General features: G+C 46.4%; 1 protein-coding gene across 2 annotated transcripts in view; it reads left to right on the forward strand.

The window, feature by feature from the left end:
• The first annotated feature begins 994 nt into the window (after positions 1–994).
• Positions 995–21,567, forward strand: part of FAM110B (family with sequence similarity 110 member B) — a 144,269-nt gene continuing 123,696 nt past the window's right edge. For both annotated transcript variants that reach the window (XM_060393427.1, XM_027972972.2), the window contains exon 1: positions 995–1,246. The gene's annotated coding sequence lies outside the window, so the exon portion shown is untranslated. The remainder of the gene's footprint in view (positions 1,247–21,567) is intronic.

Raw genomic sequence — 21,567 nt, forward strand, 5'->3', positions numbered from 1 at the left:
TGCACCCGGAAATAATTACTTAATTTATAAACATCAGTTGGTCTATACTCTAGGGTTAGTACATGGTACCCGAAGATTTTTTTCCTATATTCTCTAATGTCTTCTTCAAATCTCTTTTGGAGTCTCAAAAATACCTTCAGCATGTATGTGGAACCTAAAAAAATGGTATGGATGATCTTATTTACAAAGCAGAGACAAAGACGCAGATGTAGAGAACAAAAGTATGGACACCAATGGGGAAAAGGGTGGGTGGCATGAATTGGGAGACCGGGGTTGACATATACACATTACTGATAGTAGGTATAAAATAGATAACTAATGAGAACCTACTGTATAGCACAGAGAACTCTACTTAGTGCTTTGTGGTGACCTATATGGGAAGGAAATCCAAAAAAGAGGAGATTTACGTATACCTATAGCTGATTCACCTTGCTGTAGAGCAGAAACTGATACATTATGAAGAAACTACGTATTGAGGTCTTCCCAGGTGGCTCAGTGGGAAGGAATCCACCTGCCAATGCAGGAGACACAGGAGATGCAACTATGCTCAAATAAAAATTAAATTTAAAAAAAAGCAAAACAAAACCAACCAACCAACAAACCAAAAAAAAAAAAAAAAAAGCCTTCAGAAATTTAGTTTACAAATATTGAGAGGGTGTATCTGAGTAGATGAAAGTTAGTCAATAGAAAATGTTGTCAGGCACCGACATCTAGGTAGGTGGACTGGCGAGTTCTCACACTCACAGAACAGGCTCCAGGTTTGGGGTTTCCTGGCAGTTAAGATCCAGCGCTTCTCGAACCTGCAGGGAGTCGGGGGCCAATGCGGGAGCGCTTTGGAGGCGGGGCGGGGGGTGCGATAGGAGTGAGGGGTGGGGTGATCTGGGGGAGGTGCTAGGAGGGGGGGGGGTTGCAGGAGGGGTGGGGCCGGGGGCGGGGCGCCCGGGGGCGTGCACACCGGCGGGGACACGCGCTCCCGGCCGCGGCAACTCGCTCCAAGTTCCCTCCCTCGCTCCCTGGCGCTGGCAGTCAGAGTCCTCCCACTCGGCTCAGACCGAGCCGCCGCGGCCGCCGCCAGCTCGGCCCCCCGCTGCCTCGCGCCCCGGACCCCGCGGCCTTCCCAGTCCCTCGCTCTACCCTCCGGTGGCCCCGGCGGCCCGGCCCTCGTCCCTCGCGGGCCTCGACAATTTTGCCTGCCGTCCCCGGAGCCCGGTGCCCGGCTCGAACTGCACAGAGGAGCGCGGACGAGGTAAGGCTGGGCCGGGGGCCGAGTTGAGGGGCAGCGCCGCGCCCCGATCGCTCACAACGCCGAAGCTGCGCGCGGCCGCCGAGCAGCCGGGTCCGCCCCTGCAGCTCCCGCCCAGCCTGGGTCTCGGTTTAACGGGGCGCGCGGGCCGCGTGGCCCAGACCGACCCCGGCCGGTGTTCCGGGCCACGAGCTCGCCGCGCGCCGGGGGTAGGCGGGAGGCCGGAGCGGGGGCCCGGCGAGCTGGGCGCGCGGGTAGGGGCTCCGCCCGGGACCCCCTCTGCCAGGGCCCCCTCGCGCGGCCTCTCATCTCTGGTCCTGAGTACTTTGCGAGAATCGGTCTCTTTTCCTCGTGGGCTGGGAATTCCTGCAAGATATGCAGATTCCGAGGCCCCGAAAGTTTGGTTTGGGGGACCCCCTCGGGCTCCATTCGTGGTCTCAATTGTCTGGACTTTATTTGAAAGCGTTCAGATCTGAAATGGAATTAAGAGACCCCTGGCGCGCTGGCGCCCCATCACCCCGCGGAGCTGGGAGCCCGGCCGCCGAGCGCGCTGCCTGGTCCACGGGCTCTGCTGGTGGTGGTGGGGACCCAGGCGGTGACAGCTCTCCCTCCGTGCGGGGTGCAGGCCGGGGAGGGAAGCGAGGAACTTCATCGTGAGCTCAAATCCCTCTGCAAAGCGGAAAGCGAGCACCTGATGTCCGGTTTTTTACCCCTTGAGAGTTGGTGTTCAGCTTTATTGAGCCACAAAAAGTAAGCAGGCTTTCTTTCTCGCCCGAGACAGGAGCTAACTTTGCGTTTTTCCTGCCGGCCACGTCCTATTCACAACCTGGCACACATCTGTAATAACACTGCGTGGCTGGTATGGTCAGGGCTGCGCGCTGGTCTGATTCTGAGGAGGCAGATAGTAGAGTAAGCATTTTTTGCAGTATAAATAGTAAATGACTGTGAACGACTTCCATTTTCTTCATTTCCCCTGTTGGAGCTCAAGTTATTTATTTAGCCTTTTCCTTCCAATTTACACTTAGAGTCGTTCCATGGAAAATACCCGAATTAACTTGTACTTATTTTGCGACGTCACCACTCCTAGTCATTCCAATGAGCTATTTATTAAGTACAGTTATTCTGACATAAGGGTGAGTTAATGGTAAGCCAGCCTTCTTCCTTGAGTTAACACTCCATCGTCTTGCCCTATGGTATTTAATCTGTGCCATTACTATAGATGGTATTTTGACAACCTGATAAGCTGTAAAGAGCTTAGCATCGTGCCCTCCGGGACATGGTGCTAGGGAAGTGTCAGCTGGTTTTATTTATAATTTTTATTATCAGTCCATATGTTTTTTTTCTCTATGGAAAATGGTTGTTTTGTTTTAATCCCCGATCTTTTAATTTATGGTCTGTTTTATGTCTGCGGTTTAGTTTTAGATCAGGATTGAGGTTGGGTTGTTGTTTTGCTTATGACAGGCTGTTGTGTGTGTTCTTATACATGAGATATAGCAGATCTCAGAATGAGAACACAGTTCTGTACATGCTCATATGCAGGCACACTTCATGAGACCTCATTGTCCTTAAGGGCCTCCTTGTCTAGGGAGAAGCCTAGACATAAGGAGAAACCTGGGCTCTGAGCCTCATCCTTTAGAATCATACTTTCAATTCCTTGTGGCTGCTAGCACAGCAGTTAGGTGGTTCGCACTGTGTCAAAAGGTAATAAAAGATAAATATATGTACCCTTTATACTTACATCAGCCAGAACACATAATTCTTATCTGTGCTTTAAAATCTGCAGAGTGTATAGTGTAACTAGCAAAGAAAAATTAAAGTGGCTTAATGATCATGTGTTCGTAACAGAAAGGTGATGTCTGTTACCTAGACATTTGAAAAGATTGTTAGGAGTTAACCCTCATTTTGAGGTTTCCCCCCTCCTCATCACTTTTAATTTTGAAGTGACATCTTTTTCATTCCTAAACAGTTTTCTTAGCTAAGTCAAGGCTCGGTGTTAACTCGTGGGGCCCTGCAGAGCTGGGCTGCTGTGGGGACCATGTGGCGGTAGATGGTGCTATGACCGGTGCTGGTGGACTGACATGTGTGATCCAGTGGAATTGGAGGAGGGATTCCTTTCTCAGTTTTGTTTCTCGTCCTCTCCCCAAAATACACTCTTTCTGCATTGATACCTTCTAACAATCTTCTTAGGAATAGACTTTTAAGAAAAGTTTGTTCTTTGCATTTTCAGCTTTTTACGACTATCCTCTCTGAAGAAGTCCAGGTGTTAAGAATAATTCCAGGTATTCCAGATGTTAAACATTGTTGGCCAAAATTTGATTTAGTTGACTGTACCCTAGACTCTTCTTTTCTCCTAACAGAGGAAGATTGATCATTCTGAGCCTAGAGGATCTCTCAGCAAACCTGGGCTTTTTTCTTTTTCTCCTCAACACTCAACTCCTAGGAGAGAAAAACAAATAAGAAACCTACTCACTTCTTGACTTTAAGACAGCCACTTAATAGGGTGAATTCTCGTGTATTCTGGTTTTTACCGTCATTCTACCACTCCATACAATGCTGCAAGAATTGAAATTCAGGCTGAAGCCTCTGGAGCTCTGCAAAGGCATGACTCATCCACAAAAAATATATTCACTCCACTTAGTACAGCACCGAGCAGAGGAGGTAGTGCAGGAACAAGGGGGTTCTGGATTGTAATGAGGATTATCTCTCTAGCCAGCTTGGGGACTGGCCAAGTCCCAGGCAAATGACGCTGCATTCTCTAAACTCCTGCAGCACAGGGTCCTTGCTGTTATCTCCTTGCTTCAGGTGAGGCTAAGCGACCTGGCTGAGTCATGGAGCTCCGGAGAAGCAAAGCTGCAGTTTTAACCCAGGTGTGCCTGTGTCCTGGTGGCTCAGTGGTAAAGAATCCACCTGCCAATGCAAGGAGGTTCGATCCCTGGGTTGGGAAGATCACCTGGAGAAGGAAATGGCAACCCACTTCAGCATTCTTGCCTGGGAAAACTCGTGGACAGAAGAGCCTGGTGGGCTACAGTCCATGAGGTCTGAAAGAGTCAGAAACAACTACGCACGCATGCGTACACATAAATGTAGTATGGATTCTAAATTTTGTTGGGATAAGTTATGGAGTGATTTGTATGGAAGATTTTTGTAGTAAGAAATTTAGCGTTTTGTTGTTCATAGATGTCGTGGTTGAAACAATTAGTTCAAGTCATTAGATACCAGCGGGGAAATATATTGCAGAATACACTTTCATTGTTTTTAAACCCAGGTTTGTTCCTGGAATGTCTTTATGTGATACGAAATTCTTGAAGTTAAATCATACATCTTCTCTCCTATTCTGACATGTTTGATTCCCTCCTGCTTGTGAGAAGGGCCTGGGAGTGATTTTCACATTTTAAACTTTTTGCAGTTTGAGTCCCCTAAGGATAATCACATAAGAACACAGCATTTAAAGACATGAGACTTGTTTTTAATTTTTTTTAAAGGAAACATTAGTAGGTGAAGCAAATTGCTTCCTTTTCCCAGTATGATTAAACAATTCTAAAGTGGAACTGGCAGTAAAGATGGAATTTGAACATTATAAACACTTTAGGGAGAAATTCAAAGGTGAAAACTCAGCCCAAGGAAACAATACGTCATTTGGCAGACAGATTTCTAGAAAAATTATAAGAATTCTGTGCTGTGTTTTATACATCAGAGCAAGATCAGTGGGTTTTGAAATTGTTCATTTCCAGGTAAAACTTTTAAAATTACAGTTTGGAAGCATATGGGAAATTTTGGAATAGTTAGGTTGTAATGCAAAGCATTCCGCCCCCCCCACCCCCGCCCTCAGGGCCCTGTTAGAAGTTACTTTCATCTTTTTTGTCTTTTTCAGGAAGAATCACTATCTTTCAAAATAGCTCTTCTTGGCAGCATTTTTTTGGTCCCATTGACTGGAAGGTTATGAAAATAAAGTAATTATGTGAAATAATGTAGCTTAGTAATTTCTTCTATTATGATTGCTATATTAAACAGATATTTATAGAGGGTTCTTTGTGTGCCAGGTCCTGGAGATAAGTAGTGCCCAGGAAAGACAAGGTCCCTGCCTCATTGAGGGATTCAAGTGTAAAGTGGGACAAAAATAGATGAAATAAACAAGTAACTGAAAAGCTAATTTGAAGCAGTAATAATTGCAGTCAAGACTGAGGGTGGCATTCTTATCTGAGGACCTCATGGAGGCTGATTGAGTGGAGACATTATGTGAGAAAAAGAAGCAACCTCTGGAATGTCTCTGGGCCGGGAAGACAGACAGCCTGTGCAAAGGCCCTGTGGCCTTTGTGAGGAACAGGGGACAGTAGCAGAGGAGCCGAGCAGGGCCTACCTTGAGGACCCAGGGTGAGTGGTGGTAGGGGGGGGAGTTTCTGTTTATTCTGCAGGCAGTGGGTCCTGCTGGAGGGTGTGACTCACTCTCATTCTCAGGTTGGCAGCTCATTGTGCCCACCTCGTGGTGACCAGTACCAACTGGGCTGCAAGAAAAGCAGAGGAGGTATGTTGAATTTCTGCTTACCTGACACGCTATTCCCTGGTGGCTCACTGCAGCGCAGGAGACCAGGGTTTGATTCCTGGGTTGGGAAGATCCCCTGGAGAAGGGAATGTCTATCCACTCCAGTATTCTTGCCTGGAGAATTCCATGGACAGAGGAGCCTGATGGGCTACAGTCCACCAGGTCGCAACGAGTTGGACACAACTGAACGATTAACACTTTGACACAGTATTGCTCTTAAGATGCGTCATTGCTGTGTACACCATTGAGAATGAAAGGAAACTTCCCATTAAGCTCTGCTTGTAAGGACCGGCTGTGACGTGGATCCTCATTTCAGATGTCAACACTGGAAAATAGAGTTGCCTTAGATTTGGTGAAATCTGTTTTTTCCTGGAGACCAGGCTGAGAGGGCCTGCTGGTTTGTATTTCAGTTTTACTTGTGCCTGCGTAATATGAGTTGAATTCTGTGATTTGGAAGGGTCTGGGGGAAGCGGCTGTGTAGAGGGCTCTCCTACCTCTGGATTGGAAGCTAGTGTAGAAAACTGCATCCCCTGTGTCTTTCTGCTGCTTCACAACCGCGTGAGAAGGCATTTGCAGATAATGTTCCCGCAGGTGGACTGCAGACTGTGGATGTCAGAGAATCAAGGGAACTGGGACAGTCTGGATCTACCAGGCTCAAGGGGACACACAGACACTGTGTGCTCATTCAGAGTGGGCGGCACATCCCCTGGGAGCTCCGAGCTTTGTTTCTCTCTGTCACTGGGAGCAGGGCGGGTCGAGGGCTTGGATGACCAGGCCAAATAATTGTCAGCCAGCAAACCAGTAAGTGGGTCCCTGAGAGGCTGGGAGAGGGCGCCTTGCTCATGGACCCGGTGTGGGTTTAAAGATTGGCTCTACGGGCTGAGCAGGTTCCTCAGGCTTCGGGAACCTCAGTTTCCTGATCTATCAGATGAGAAACTGCGGGACCCACTTCAGGGGATCATTGTGGGGTTTAAGGAGGATGGTGCTGGCAGAGTAGCCAGCTCTCCGTGGAGCTTGGTTGGTGTCGGGGGTTACCATCTCTTGGAATGTCCTCTGTCCCTGTATCCATCTTGAGTGTTCTCCTTACACAAGTCACAGCGTGAAAGTCTCTTTTTGAGAGACTCACCCCAACCGCTGAAGCTAAGGTCCCTCCTTCTCCAGCCATTCTCTGGCCCCTAGGCTGGTGCTATTTTCTTCAGCTCATCCCTAAGGGAAATTGTGTATGTGTTGTTGTTGTTATAAGTGTGTTTCTCCAGGTTGAGCAGGTCACTGTTGCAAGGACTGCTGTGTCCACAGGGCCTGGGATGTGGCTTATTTACCTACTGGCTGTGCAGGTGGCACTGCTGACAACGGGTCCTTCCCATGGGACCCAAAGGACAGCAGGGCTCTTCTCTGACTGTTTTTTCGGCTGCAATGATGGGCCTTCCAGACCAGCGGTAGAATTCTGGGATCCAGCAAGCAGGCTCCAGCCAGCCTTCAGAGAGGACTTTGGGGATGGAGGTTGGGGAAGAGGGAAAATTTCTATCTGGAAATATGGGTTTCTTGGGACTGTGGGACTGCTTGTGGTTTTGCATGTCAGAGGGTGTCACCTGCTTCATCTTCCAGCAAATGTCACCAGAGGCTGATTACCTAATACCTGATATACCAGCTTTTAGGCACCCTTCTCCTTCTATAAAGCACACAAGAAAACGTGGTGAGGAAGTGTGCCTGCCATACAAGGGACCGGGCTATCACATGTCACACTGCTCTTCCCCCTGGGAAGCTGGCATTGGAACTGGGGTGGAGCTGGCAGCCTGGTGAACCTGCCCGGTCAGCCCTCTGGATCATGGGTTATTCCTCCCATTTCTAAGTCGTATTTTGTTACTGGTGATGCTGTATCCATTATAATGGCTTTTGTTGCTTCACTGATTTTGATCCTATGTTTTTGTATTTTTTTGAAAAGGAAATCATTTTGGAAATAAGAATATTGGTATGTTCTTCTCTAGGCTTTCATCTTTCCCAGTGCTTGCTTGTTGACTATAGTCTTTGGGTGAAGTTTAGCACATAAAATGCAAGGATATTTTCAAATTCTCATGCAAACCCTCCAACCATCCTAGATGGGTGAGCCTGTTTACTCACCCACATGAAAACTATTAATCATCTTCCAATCCCTGGCTCTCAGGGGGCCACCGTTTCCATCAGAAATGGACAGTTGGAAACTGGGAACTCAGTGGTGTTGGGAAATACCAGTGACCCCTGAGAGCGCTTCTGTTTTGACTACATAGTTAGAACAAGGTGAGTTGGGAGATTCTCTGTACACTTGACTATGAGTTGGGGATTTTTAAAATCCTTTTAATCTATCCCTGGCCAGTGCTCATTCAAATAATCACTGATTGGAACGTTGTGATTTTAAGAATCAGATGTTTTTTTCTTCCCAGTGAGTTTTGTTCTTGTTCAGTGACCTTGAAGGAAGAAGATAAATCATTGTAGTGGTCTGGAATTCGACTAGTCCTGGGTGCTCTTCCCAGCTCCTGTAGGCTTTGTTTTAACCTGCAGCAAGACTCGGTGTCTAACCAGCCTTCTTACACTTTTTGGTCAAAGTGGCCACCATCTTTCAGGGGAGAGATTGGCTGTCTCATAACTGAGTTCTATAATTTAACAGAGATTACTTTTCTAATCCTTGTTAGTGGATTTATATTTACAACTTTTGTAGGGGAGAGTATTGCAGAGTCATACAAAATCTATCTTTTGTGGAAAGTTGAAATATTCTGTTAGGTCATGCTGGTGGATATATGCAGTCTACCTGCATTGTTTGGAATTCTTTTGTTTTTTGTTTGGCTGGGGCGGGTCTTCGTTGCTGTGTGGGTGCTTGCTCCAGCTGTGGTGTGCAGACTGCTCACTATGGTGGTTTCTCTCATTGCAGAGCCCAGAGCCTGCAGTAGTTGCAGGCTCAGTAGTCAGTTCTCCGGCTCTAGAGCACAGGCTCAGTAGTTGTGGCACACCGGCTTCGCTGCTCACGGCATGTGGAACCTTCCCAGTCTAGGGATCGAACTGGTATCCCTTGCCTTGCAAGGCAGATTCTTATCCCTGGACCGTCAGGGAAGTCCTTGGAATTTGGTTTTAAGTGAATTTTCCATACAAGTGATGGGAGTCCCATGCATGGGTGTGTGCATGCTCAGTCATGTCTGACTCTTTGTGACCCCATGGACTGTAGCCCACCAGGCTTCTTTGTTGCAGGGATTTCCCAATCAAGAATACTGGCGTGGGTTGCCATTTCCTCCTCCAGGGGATCTTCCTGACCCGGGGATCAAACACGCGTCTCTTGTGTCTCCTGTATTGGCAGACAGATTCTTTACCCCTGGCCACCTGGGAAGCCCCCGGAGTCCTATGCATGGCAGGTAGTCTGAGTGGGGTTACACTTCTCCAGCTGTAACCCCCATGCTCAGCGTGAGCTTTGCAGTGGCCACATTTTCCCAAGTAGAAGCCACCCTGCCCTCACCGCAATGTGAAGGGTTCCAGCTCAACTGGCCAGGTGGGCTTATTGGATTTCTCCCACAGGAATTTTTCCTTTCAGAATCCACAGACACACATCCGAACCTCTTCAGTTGTTAATCCTCCATTGCTATTTCCATGTGCCTTTTCCAGTAGAATCTCAGCACGAAGCATTCAGCTGTTGAAAAGCTCTGTAGTTTCTCTGGCTCTTTCCCAAAAGGTGTTGCAGTGAGCTGAGTAAATGATCAAGAGACCACACCCTGCCACTGCTGCTGCTGCTAAGTCGCTTCAGTCATGCCCGACTCTGTGCGACCCCAGAGACGGCAGCCCACCAGGCTCCCCCGTCCCTGGGATTCTCCAGGCAAGAACACTGGAGTGGGTTGCCATTTCCTTCTCCAATGCATGAAAGTGAAAAATGAAAGTGAAGTTGCTCAGTCGTGTCCAACTCCTAGCGACCCCATGGACTGCAGCCCACCAGGCTCTTCCGTCCATGGGATTTGCCAGGCAAGAGTACTGGAATGGGTTGCCATTGCCTTCTCCAGACCGCACCCTAAGGCCTTTTAATTAAGGAAACCAGGACGTTATCACATGTTCTTACACATTTTGTCTCAGGAATACTTAAGGATCTTCATTTTATTTATGTATTTATTTAGATGAGAAAAGGAACATCTGTTAGCTTGCAATTTAAAATATAAAGCCCTTCTCCCTCAGTGGTTTAAAATGGAACAATATCCTATACCTGAGGACAGGAGAAAGGGGTGCTCTCAGTTAGATGAACAACTCTCCTGCCCCAAAACTTTTATGTTTATCACTGAAATTTACCTTTCTGAATTTATTAAAAAATTGTTTTAAACTTTTTATTTTGCACTGGAATATAGCCGATTAACAAATAATGTTGTGATGGTTTCAGGTGAACAGCAAAGGGACTCAGCCATACATATACCTGTATCCATTCTCCCACAAACTCCCCTCCCATCCAGGCTGCCCCATGACATTGAGCAGAGTTCCCTGTGCTGTACATTAGGTCTTAAGGACCTTCACATTACTTTGGATTTTTCATTTTTCCGGATAGTATTGACTATTCACGTATACCTTGTGTTGATATGGGTTCTCCACAGAAGCAGAACCAGTAGGATCTCAATCTTGATCTCAACGAAGTTTATTTTAATAAATTGGCTCTTGATGGTTTTGCAGGTTGAGAAGTCCCAAAATGTTTCATTTGCAGCAGGAAATGCACCAGAGACAAGGGGTCAGCCCCGAGGGAGGGTGGGAGAGACTGGGTCTCAGCTCAGCCAGGTACAGAGAGATCTTATCCCTTACCTGCCATGTGGGATTCAGGTCCTCCACCGATGAGACGAGGCCACCTACACTGGGGAGGGCAACAACTGATTAGTCGCATATAACCAAAATGTACTCATTTCTCCCAGAGCTCACATTTAGATCCACTCATTTAGAATGGTCTGGGCTTTCCTGAGGTTCCATATCTGCTCCTGTCTGGATCATGAGTTGGTTTGAGACTAGAAACGACCACAGGCAGCACTTTGGTACCAAGCCTGGGAACCTTGACTGTGGTGGGTAGCCCTTGGAATCAGGTGGTGTGGCCTTAGCAGGTTCCAGGAGGTTGACTTTCAGGTCTTTTATTAAACTCCAGGCAAGAGTTTTGTCTAGAATCCTAATCCCCTTAGATGAGACTGGCTGAGGCCAAAGGTAAATAGAGCTAAAATCTTTTCTCCTTCCAAGTTTCACCATTAGAACATGGATGCCAGGCCTTACTGAGCTGTTTTCCAAAACCGGTGCTCAGATTTTGGCTAACTGATGTAGTAACTGCCTCCCAGGTGGTGCTGGGGTAATCAACCCACCTGTCAGTGCAGGAGACACAAGAGATGTGGGTTCGATCCCAGGGTGGGGAAGACCTGGGATCCACTGGAGAAGGAGGCATAGTGGAGGCAGGAAAGGGAAGAAGGCCCAGGCAGGGATATCAGCTGGAGAGGAAGAGCGGACTAAGACCTGAGCTGTGGGGGAAGGCACACCAGGAGCACGGGAGATATTTCAGAATCAGATGGAGGGGGAAACCCAGAGAGGATGTTAGAGGGGGCTGGGGTCCTCACTGCAGGATTGGGATGATGGTGAGCTCCAAGTATCACCTGGCTTGGGTGTATTCTTGCCTGGAAAATCCCATGGACTGAGGAGCCTGGCTGGCGACAGTTCATGGGGTTACAAAGAGTCAGACGCAGCTGATGTGGTAACTAGTGGTGTCAGTAGTGACTGACGCCACTGCCATTTCTTTGTAGCCCTTAGAATCCAGTGGTGTGGCCCCCATACTCATGTATGCTTGAGTGCCTGCTGTTTACCAGGGCCCATGAATGCTCTCTGGTGGGGTGGATTTCACTTGTCTTGCTTGAAGCCCTGGTGGCTCTGAGCCTCTGGGCCACCTCCTGTAGAGCTTCATCTTCATCTCAGCCGTCTCTTAGAACTTCCTTTCCCTAGTTCTGCCTCCAAGTTCCTGCTCATCATGGGAGAACTGACGTGACCTCTTCCAGCCATGTCCATCATCTCAAATGCCCTGTTGTCCTCGTGGAAAGTGTTCATGTGACTGGGGTCACATGCATCACAGTGTCGCTCACTTGGCATGGGGGGTGCAGCATCCACAAAGCACAGATTCGTCTTTACAAGAGAAGAAAGTAAAGCTTTGTCCCTTTTTCTTTTCACTGTTACTTTTTGACCCCTCCATCCCCTCTTTGAACAAAAAGTAATACCAAGGGAATATTGTATCAAAAGCTATTTTTTTCTTGTATTTTGAAAAGTAGCAAAGCTCCCTTAAGAATCTTCCCTCTGCTATTAAGAGGGTAAATTCCTCAAACCTAAAATAGCAAACCTAGTAGTAAGCAAGACAGCTTTTGTCTGTGCTCATAGATGCTTAATGCTTTGTGATCTAATGAAGCGACTGTGTGAGAGCCACGAAAACTCGCCTTTGGGAAGGAGTGACTTCTCCCCTCCATCTCCTGACCCCCTACTGCATCTGAGCTGAGGCTGCGCCTGACCAGAGTCCCCCCCCTGAGCTGAGCTGGAGAGGCCTCCGGACTGAGGGCAGAAGTCTGGCCAGTATTCTTCAGCCCATGTTCGTACCAGCTGATGCTTGGAGCTCACCATCACCCTGATCCTGCAGTAAGGACCCTAGTCCCCTCCGACATCCTCTCTGGGTGTCCCCCTCCATCTGACTCTGAGATAATCTCCCCTGCTCCTGGTGTGCCTTCCCCCACAGCTCAGACCTTGGTCCTCTTTTCCTCTCTGACTGACTGCCCTGCCTCTACCGTCTTCCCTTTCCTGCCTCCACTGTGCTTCCTCTGAATCAGCTGTGTCACCGCTTGTAACATTGCCTGGCCACCCCAGGCCCCACTCAAGTGCCCAGGACAAAGTCTTGTTAACCCACCACCCAGGGCTGCCCTGCCTTGGCCCTGGGGCCTCTGCAGCCACTTCCCTGGGCTTTGCCTGGCGTTGCCTCTGCTGCTTCCTCTCTCTGCTTTATGCCCTCCTGATCATCCTAAAAGGCTGTTATGCCTCATCTTTAGTTATTTTCCTTGACCTCATGTGGTCTAAATAAAAAAACAGAATAAACAATCACACCTTTTGTGATGTTCAGGTAACTTGAATGCACACGCGCGTACTCAGTTGTGTCTGACTCTTTTCCACTGTATGGACTGCAGCCCGCCAGGCTCCTCTGTCCATGGGATTTCCTGGCAAAAATACTGGAGTGGGTTGCCATTTCCTCCTCCAGGGGATCCTCCCAACCCAGGAACCGAACCCAAATCCCTTGGGTCTCCTGCTTTGGCAGGCAGGTTCTTCACTGCTGAGCCACCTCGGAAGCCCAAATAACTTGAATGCGAAGGCGTAAAAGTATGTCTCTGCCTTATCGCTACTGTGGGATTCAATGGAGGGACAGGAATTGTATCTCACAGCTTTATGTGAGTATCTGCTTGTGTCCGAGTCCGCTCTGCTGCCCTGAGGGTGGTTTGCATCTCAAGATCAAGGCCAAGGGCCTCTGCGGTGCAGGGGAAATTTGAAGATAGGATGAAGATACCAGTATTGATAATATCCTGAGAGATTATGGAGAAGACAAGAGATGCCAGAATTAAATGCCCTGATTCTTCAGAAAATGCCAAGAGATCCTAGCCCTGCATTGTCCAGTGTGTTGACCACTGGTCGCATTTGACTTCTGGGTACTGGCTTGGTGGCTGGCGTCAATCATGATATCCTCCAAGCATAAAATATCACATTTTGAAGATTTGCTTGGAAAAAACATGTAAAATAGTTCATGAATAATTTTTATATTACATGTTTATGTGATACTATTTTGGACAGATAATATATTATTGTTAAAATATATCATCAAGCTTATAAATAAAATATATTGTCAAAATAACTTCACCTGTTTTGGATTGATAATATAGTATAATTAAAATATATTATCAAGTTTATAAGTAAAATAGATTATCAAAATGATTTCACCTTTTTTTTCATTTTTTTTTTTTTTTAAATTTTGCTATAGCCACAGGAAGTGGCGCTAGTGGTAAAGAACCTGCTTGCTAATGCAGGAGACATAAGAGATGCAGGTTCAATCCCTGGGTCGGAAAGATCCCCTGGAGAAGGAAATGGCAACCCACTCCAGTATTCTTACCTAGAGAATCCCATGGACAGAGGAACCTGGCAAGCTACAGTCCATAGGTTCGCGGAGTGGGACATGACTGAAACGACTTAGCATGTTACTCACAAGAAAATTTAAAGGAACATACACGGTTAGCGTTTTTGACTTGCATTGCATCTTCCTGGGAGGATGCTGTTCTAGACTCTATGATTTATGGCTTTTCCTTCTCATCCTTGGCAGCGTCCTGCAGCATAGTGTGGAGCAGATGGCTGGGCACTCGTAGGAAAGGAAGTAGTGAGAACTAAAGGGAAGAACAGATCGTGCCAAGTGAGCCTCGTTTGTTTTTTATAAGGTTACGAGGCTAGGCGATCAGACAAGTTCTCCTCCGATAAGCTTGAGGACAGTTTGGGGAGCATGAAGTTGTTTTAATGGTGTGGCTGCTTCTGTGGCTGGTTGGACTCAGTTCCCAGAATAACTTGTGTTGATGGTTGTGTTGAGGACAGGCTGGGAGATGCTCTCAGGCTTCCCATAGTGCTTGTTTCATAAATGAGAGTCATTTGTGAAGAGGTCTAGTTCAGTTAGATTTGGATAGTCTGGAAAAGGTTACCCACACCAGCCCTGGTCGGCAGCTCATTCATGCATCACACGTGTTGAGGGTGTGTTTGCTCAGACACCACGCTGACTGGGTGCTGGGTGTGAGGACTAATGATACATTGTCCCTGACCTCTAGAGTGGCCTTCAAGCTATTATATTTGAAAGATCATTCTGGCTTTGCCCACTGGGTCCCTGTTTGGCTGCATCCATATAGAAGTGGATGATTCTGCATCTGGTCAGGCTTCTTGAACCATAGTTGAAAATTATGGACCTTCTGGGCCTTCCCAGGTGGCTCTGGTAAAGAATCCACCTGCCAATGCCAGGAGACATAAGAGACCGATTCGATCTCTGGGTCAGAAAGGTCCCTTGTAGTAAGAAATGGCAACCTGCTCCAGGATTCTTGCCTGGAGAATCCCATGGACTGAGGAGCCTGGTGGGCTACAGTCCATGGGGTCGCAGAGTCGGACACGACTGAGTGACTGAGTATGCACGCATGCATGGATCTTCTGAGCTGTTAGCAATCTAAGAGGCTGGTGGGAAATTCTTTTCGGAGTTGATGTAGCCCATCCATGGCCCTGCTTCCCTCACTTTTGATATTCCACGTGTGCAGGAAGCGGGTGCAGGCCACGTTCAGGTGGCATGGGGTTATCTTAGACTCTGCTTGGGTCACCTTCCTGAGGCAGCAGTCCCCCTGTCTGTCCTGCTCATCACCTGAGTTGCAGGATATTCCAGAAGCAGCCATATGACATCGCTACCTGTCTTTTGGTGGAGGTGTAGTCAGTATGTCCTGAGTTATTACCCACTGTGCTTGACACTTGACATGCTTACAGATTTGTCAAAAACACAAAAGACAAATAATTTGATGACAATCAATAAACTTTAGGCAGAAATGAAGCTCAACTATAGCAACTTAGAAGGAATTTATGTGTGATTTCTTCTGTATTTTGCTCTGTTTCTATGCTTTAATTTTCTCTAAGCCCTGAAGTTTTTTAATTTTCTGTTTGTCTCTGATTTTATTTTCTTTTTTCTTAAATGTATCTCACATCTTTTGGGGAAAGAAGGCCGATTTAAAGTAAAACTAGAGGATTTCTTAATGTTTGGTTTAGACGTTAGTTTTTTGAACTCTTTACCTTAGGATGCTAGGAGTTTTATATTTGACCTTATCAAAGCTTTCATATTAAATACTTAGATCAGCGATGAGCAGCTTTCTGATTTATTTATGTATTTTTTTGTAAATGAGAAAAAAATTAGAGGTTACTTTTTTTTCTGTTAAACATTACAAGACTTGTTGAGTCCTATGTAAAGGGGGATGAGGCTGAATTTTTACAATTTAGTTATCTCTTGGGTAGAATATCTCAAAGAGGGGTTTGATTAGATTTCTGGGCCATGAGCAAGGTGCTCTGTGGGTATGTTTGGTCGCAGTACCCGGCAGACAGGCCTCTGGGCTCCTGTGCCTGTGGAGAGCTGCTCAGGGTCCCCTGGGGTTACCTCATTTCTTTCTCAGAACAGCCTGCAGGGTGGTGTTACTATGGTCCCATGTAACGTGGTTGTCAGGAGCTGAGATGGCCTCTTTGAGGTGCTGGCAAGGGGAAGAGCTGGTCTGGTGCCTGTACTCAGGGAGCCGGGGTGGCTGCCTCAACTCTGAGCAGTCAGAGAGGCCCCCACTGGCCTCCTGGCCTGGCCTCCCCTTTCCTGGGGTCATGCTGTTCACCACTCCCACCCAGCCCAGGCTGGCAGGATGGAGTCAGCCTCCCCATCCTTGTCTTCCCAGCTGGAGATCTCTGCCCGTGGCTTCTCCCGAGGTGTCCTGGGGTCCATTCTACCCTGGGGTGTCCCTCTGCCTCCTGCCCCCTCAAGCCACGAGGGGCTGTTGGTGGGTCGGGCAAGCAGAGGTCCAGAAGGGGTTGTGGACAGTCAGTGCTATTTCCCCCACTCTGAGCCCAGAGTGTTCCAACCCTGACTCGTGTCCACCTCACCCATAACCTGCCTTTGTGGTTGCCATTTCCAGTTCTATCTTTTCTTTGAATATGTTGCCTCCTGTTCAGAAGCTCAGAGTCAGCTCCATGGTAGATTTAACAGAATCTATTCAGGGCCCTGTCTCAGCGGCGCATCGTTGTTGGAAAACAAGGTCATACCTCTCTTTAACACCAAAATAATCTGATAAATGCCTGTGAGTGGAGAAGGGGTGGAGTGAAGTGGCCGGCCTTCAATCCTGGGGCGTTTGTTACCGGCTGGAAAGGAGGCCAGGCCCTGTGTCTCTTGGGGGCAGGAGTATCTGTGAATTGAGATTCTGGCCTCCTGTTTGCAGGGCGACACTTTTGTCTTCTGTCTGGCTTGGCAGAGAGTCAAGTGGAATGGGAGTTCTCAGGGTGAACTTGGTGTCACAGTTCTTCCTCGAATGGCCCTTTGGGGTCACCTGCTCCAGTGGTCCGCACTGTAGAACCCATTACACATCTGGGATTCTGGAGCATCTGAGTGGAAATGGAGTTGGGGGGCTGCCTAGGTAGTCTCCAGGATGACAGTGATGCAGAGGTGGCTTTAGGAGCCCTGTGTCTGGGCCATGATTCTCAGACTCTAGCTCATCGGTCGCCTGAAGAGTTAAATAGTTGCTGGTCTCTTCCCAGAGTTTTTGATTCACTGAGTTTTAGAAGCCCTGAGAATTTGCATTTAAAAAAACTATTAATTTTTATGTATTTTCTCTGCACAGGGTCTTAGTTGCAACATGTGGGATCTAGGGCCCTGACTGGGGATTGAACCCAGGCCCTCTGCATTGGGAGCATGGAGTCTTAGCCACTGGACCACTAGGGAAGTCCCTGAAAATTTGCATTTTTAACACAGTTCCTGCTGTTACTGAACCACTGATCTGGGCAAAGTCCTCTTTTTTTTCTTTTGTGAGAAAACGAATATCATTGAAAAAATTTTTCATACTACCATGATATCTTTAGTGAATTAAATTGTTTTGCATTGAGTGTTTCCTTAGCAATTCTTAATTGAGAACTTGTGATAATCACAAGTGACTATTCAAAGGGTTGGGTATTCTATTTTGGCTAATATAATTTCATCATGATTAAGTTCAGTGTATTAAATAATGTCAAAGTCTGTTAACTTTTGAAAACCATGATTTACAAAAAACACAAGTAGCAATATATATATAAATAGGAAATCCTGCTTGGGCAAATTAAAATGAAGACCTCAGTCCATTCAGTTAATAGTATCGGTCAGTTGTACAGTTTTCAAAGCCAAATGATGGCTTCCCAGTGTTCATCTCAGTCATAGGAAAGGAAAACATATGATTTCTGGATTCAGTTAATGCATGTGTTTTAGATTCCAAATTCCTTTAACAGTAGCATTTTTGAAAAATCAAATGTTATGATACCTGAGGGCCTTCCCAGGTGACTCAGTCGTAGAGAATCCGCCTGCCAGTGTAAGAGACACTGGAGATTTGGGTTTGATCCCTGGGTTGGGAAGATCCCCTGGAGGAGGGCATGGCAACCCACTCCAGGCTTCTTGGCCGGGAAATCCCAGGAACAGTGGAGCCTGGCGGACTACATAGTCCGTGGGGTTGCAAAGAGTTACATATGGCTGAGCGACTGAGCATGCTCACAGACACACAGATACACACATACATACTGCCTGAAGCATTTAATCTAAAGGTTGCCAGATGCTTCATCTGAGATTCTCTAGGCACCACACAACTTTGCAGGGTCCCGGAGGGTTGGTGATTGAGGTTGGGTGTCTTGTAGGGAAAATGCTGCGAAGACAGAAAGGGTTATAAAAGCTCTCCCTGGGGCGGAGGAGATGACCTGTGTGTCACAGGCTCTAACTTTCTCACCATGAATCTGAAACAAAGTGGGTAATTTTTAATCTAACACTGCTGTTTAATAAGCCGTGGTCGTGTATGTTCTTCTCTAAGCATTTTGCATTTGTCTTTCGTCTGTGTGCATTTTCATAGTTAAAATATCAATTCAGTTATGATTTGCTTTTGGGGGTGCCATTTAGTAAACATTTGAAGGCCTTCAAAAGCAAAGCTATGATCTTCATATTTTATTTATGACTATAATGGAAATCTGTTCTTGAACATATTCAGAGATCATAAAATATTTTTTTTTCATAAAATATTTTAAAATGTATTCAGTATAAGATGTCTTTGTTAATTAACATCAAGACTCTGGGCCATGAAAATGTACTTATTGCCTTAGATTTAAAAAATGTTTTTCTGAAATAACATCCTTGTCCTGCGTGCTAAGTCAGTCAGTCATGTCCCACTCTGCAAACCTATGGACTGTAGCCCGCCAGGCTCCTCTGTCCATGGGGGTTCTCCAGGCAAGAATACTAGAGTGGGTTGCCATTTCTTCCTCCAGGGGATCTTCCTGACCCAGAGATCAAACCCTCATCTTTTTTGTCTCCTGCATTGGCAGGGGGGTTCTTTTCCACTAGCACCACCTGGGAAGCACCAAATTTGGGGACTTTTAATTTTTTTAGCTGAGTTAATGCTGTCCCTCCTTTCAGACAGCTTGGCTCTTTTTAAAAACTGTTTTAGAGTACATAAAGTTTACATTCTTGGAACACTTTTTCTTATTTCAACAAAAGTCAGTTAGATGCTATTAAATTGATCAAATTTAAATAAATAGAGTGAAGGTAGTTTCTAAATTTAGTCTTAGGTCCTTAAGTAAAATTGCCCTCAGTGAGCTGAAACTTTTTTTTCCAAGTTACAAGGATTTAAAGTGACATCTAGTAAAATGTGTATTCTATAATTAAAATAAATCCCATTTGGAAATAAATTTGACTCATAGAAAGTTGAACTATTTCTTATTATATCATTCAATTCATTCTATTTTTATGGTTTAATTATATAGTTGACCCATTTAATCTAAATACCTCACAAAATAGAAACTAGGGTATCTTTTAAACAATTTTAGAATCTGAGCTATCCGCCTTCTCTTTGGTGAGTGGAGCCAGAGAGAACCAGAACAGGTATTCTCTGTGCCTTTTTGATGATCTTTTTATCTGTGAAATAGATACTTTCAGATAAATGATTGCCCTGGCCACAAAGAACACTGGGAGTCGACATGCAATCAGTGTTGTCTACTGTTGCGTAACCAGTGACCCCAAAACGCAGTGGCCCCAAAGGATAAAGGTTTCCCACTGTTGCATTTCTCTGGGAATTCAAGAGTCTCGGAGGCTGCAGTCAGGGGTTGCTAGGACCACAGTCACCTGGAGGAACTGCATCCAACGTGGATGGCCGGTGGGTTGATGCTGCTGTTGGTGGGATAGGGAGAGCTCAGTTCACCCTCCCCAGGGGCCTTTCCCGATACTCTTTGTTTTGGTTAGAGGTCAGCTTCTTGTCCAGGGAAGCACCAGAAGGGTGATCCTTCATTGTCTCAGACTAGCTTGCTGCCCAACTCCAGGGAGTTTGTCCTGAGGTGCCTCCTGGTGCCAGGATGTGCCAGGCGCCAGCTTCTGGGCCCCCAGGAGATGTGGATGCCATGAGCAGACACACAGGTGCAGAACGTGGGGCGAGGCGACACACCCAAGGAGGCTTCCCTGAAGAGGGTCCCACCTGGATGCAGTCCAATCTTCCTTCCTCTTGGGGAAGGGTGGGTGTTGGTAGGTGAAGGGATGGGCTGGCTGTGGGGAGCTGGTCGGGGAGAGATTTGGACAGAACTTCTAGCCAGGTGGGCAGGACAAGGTCGAGGGACTGAGTCCAGTTACCTTCTTCCCATCCTTTGTGGGCTTGTCATATATTTTACTTGTACATGTATTATTCTGTGGGCTCCCCAGGTGGCTCAGTGGTAAAGAACCCACCTGCCAGTGCAGGAGATATAAAAGACACAGGTTCCATCCCTGGTTGGGGAAGATCCCCTGGAGGAGGGCTTGGCAACCCACTCCAATATTCTTGCCTGGAGAATGCCATGGACAGAGGAGCCTGGCATGCTACAGTCTATAGGGTTGCAAAGACTCGGACGTGACTGAAGCGACTTAGCACACAGGCACACATGCATATTATTCTAGGTTGCTTTACAGCCAGATACCTTTTTAAGGAATATTTTGTTTCACTTCTTGGGAGTGCAAGCTATTTCTTCCTGATGGAGATCAGGGTGGAGTAAGAAGTGGACATTCAGATCTCTCAGAATGAAGCTAAAGTCTGAGTTACATTTGTAACTTAAAAAAAAATTTTTTTAAGATACTTTTAAAAACATTTATCCCCGCATTTATCTTTTCTGTTCTCTTCATCCCTTCCTGTATTTTTCAGTTTTTCCATTTGGTACTATTTCCCTTCAACCTGAAGGACTTTCTCTGTCATTTAGTACAGTGTGGGCCTGCTAGGAACAGAGTGTTCAGCTTTTGTTTAGCTGGAAACTTCTTTCATTTGCCTCCATTTTTGAGGGATAATTCTGCCACATATAAGATTCTAGATTGGCAGCATTATTTTTCCTCTTAGCCCTTTAGCTGTGCTATTCCATTCCTTGTTTTTTAAAGATTTTTTTAATGTGAACAATTTTTGAAGTCTTTATTGAGTTTGTTACAATACTGCTTCTGTTTTATCTTTTGTTTTTTGGGCCATGAGGCATGTGGGATCTTATTTCCCTGACCAGGGATCAAACCCACAACCTTGCATTGGAAGGTGGAGTCCTAACCATTGGGCCACCTGGCAAGGCCCTCTGCTGTTCCACTCTGTTTCCCTGGGCCCTGATGAGAAGTTGAGCATCCTTATTTTCGTTCTGCTGTCTGTCTTTTCTCCTTGCTTTTTAAAAGTTGTTTCTATGTTTTATTTTTAGCAGTTAGACTATCGTATAGATGGGTCTAGTTTTCCTGGTATTTACCTATTTGGGATTTATTGAGCTGCTTGGGTTGGTGGGATGACTTTTTCAAATTTGGAACATTTTATTCATATTTCTTGAAATATTTTAATCCTATTGTTCTCTTTTCTCTAATTACTATACTTGTTATCTCAGTAAATGATACTAATTCTCAAATCATTGATACTTAGTTCTTTATCTCCTGTTCTTTTTCTCTGTTTAATTTGGAGAATGTAAGGTTACTGACCTGTTCTTTTGCAGTGTCCCATTAGCAAAC

The sequence above is a fragment of the Ovis aries genome, chromosome 9 (genome assembly GCF_016772045.2).
Source record: "Ovis aries strain OAR_USU_Benz2616 breed Rambouillet chromosome 9, ARS-UI_Ramb_v3.0, whole genome shotgun sequence".
NCBI classification, from domain to species: Eukaryota; Metazoa; Chordata; class Mammalia; order Artiodactyla; family Bovidae; genus Ovis; species Ovis aries.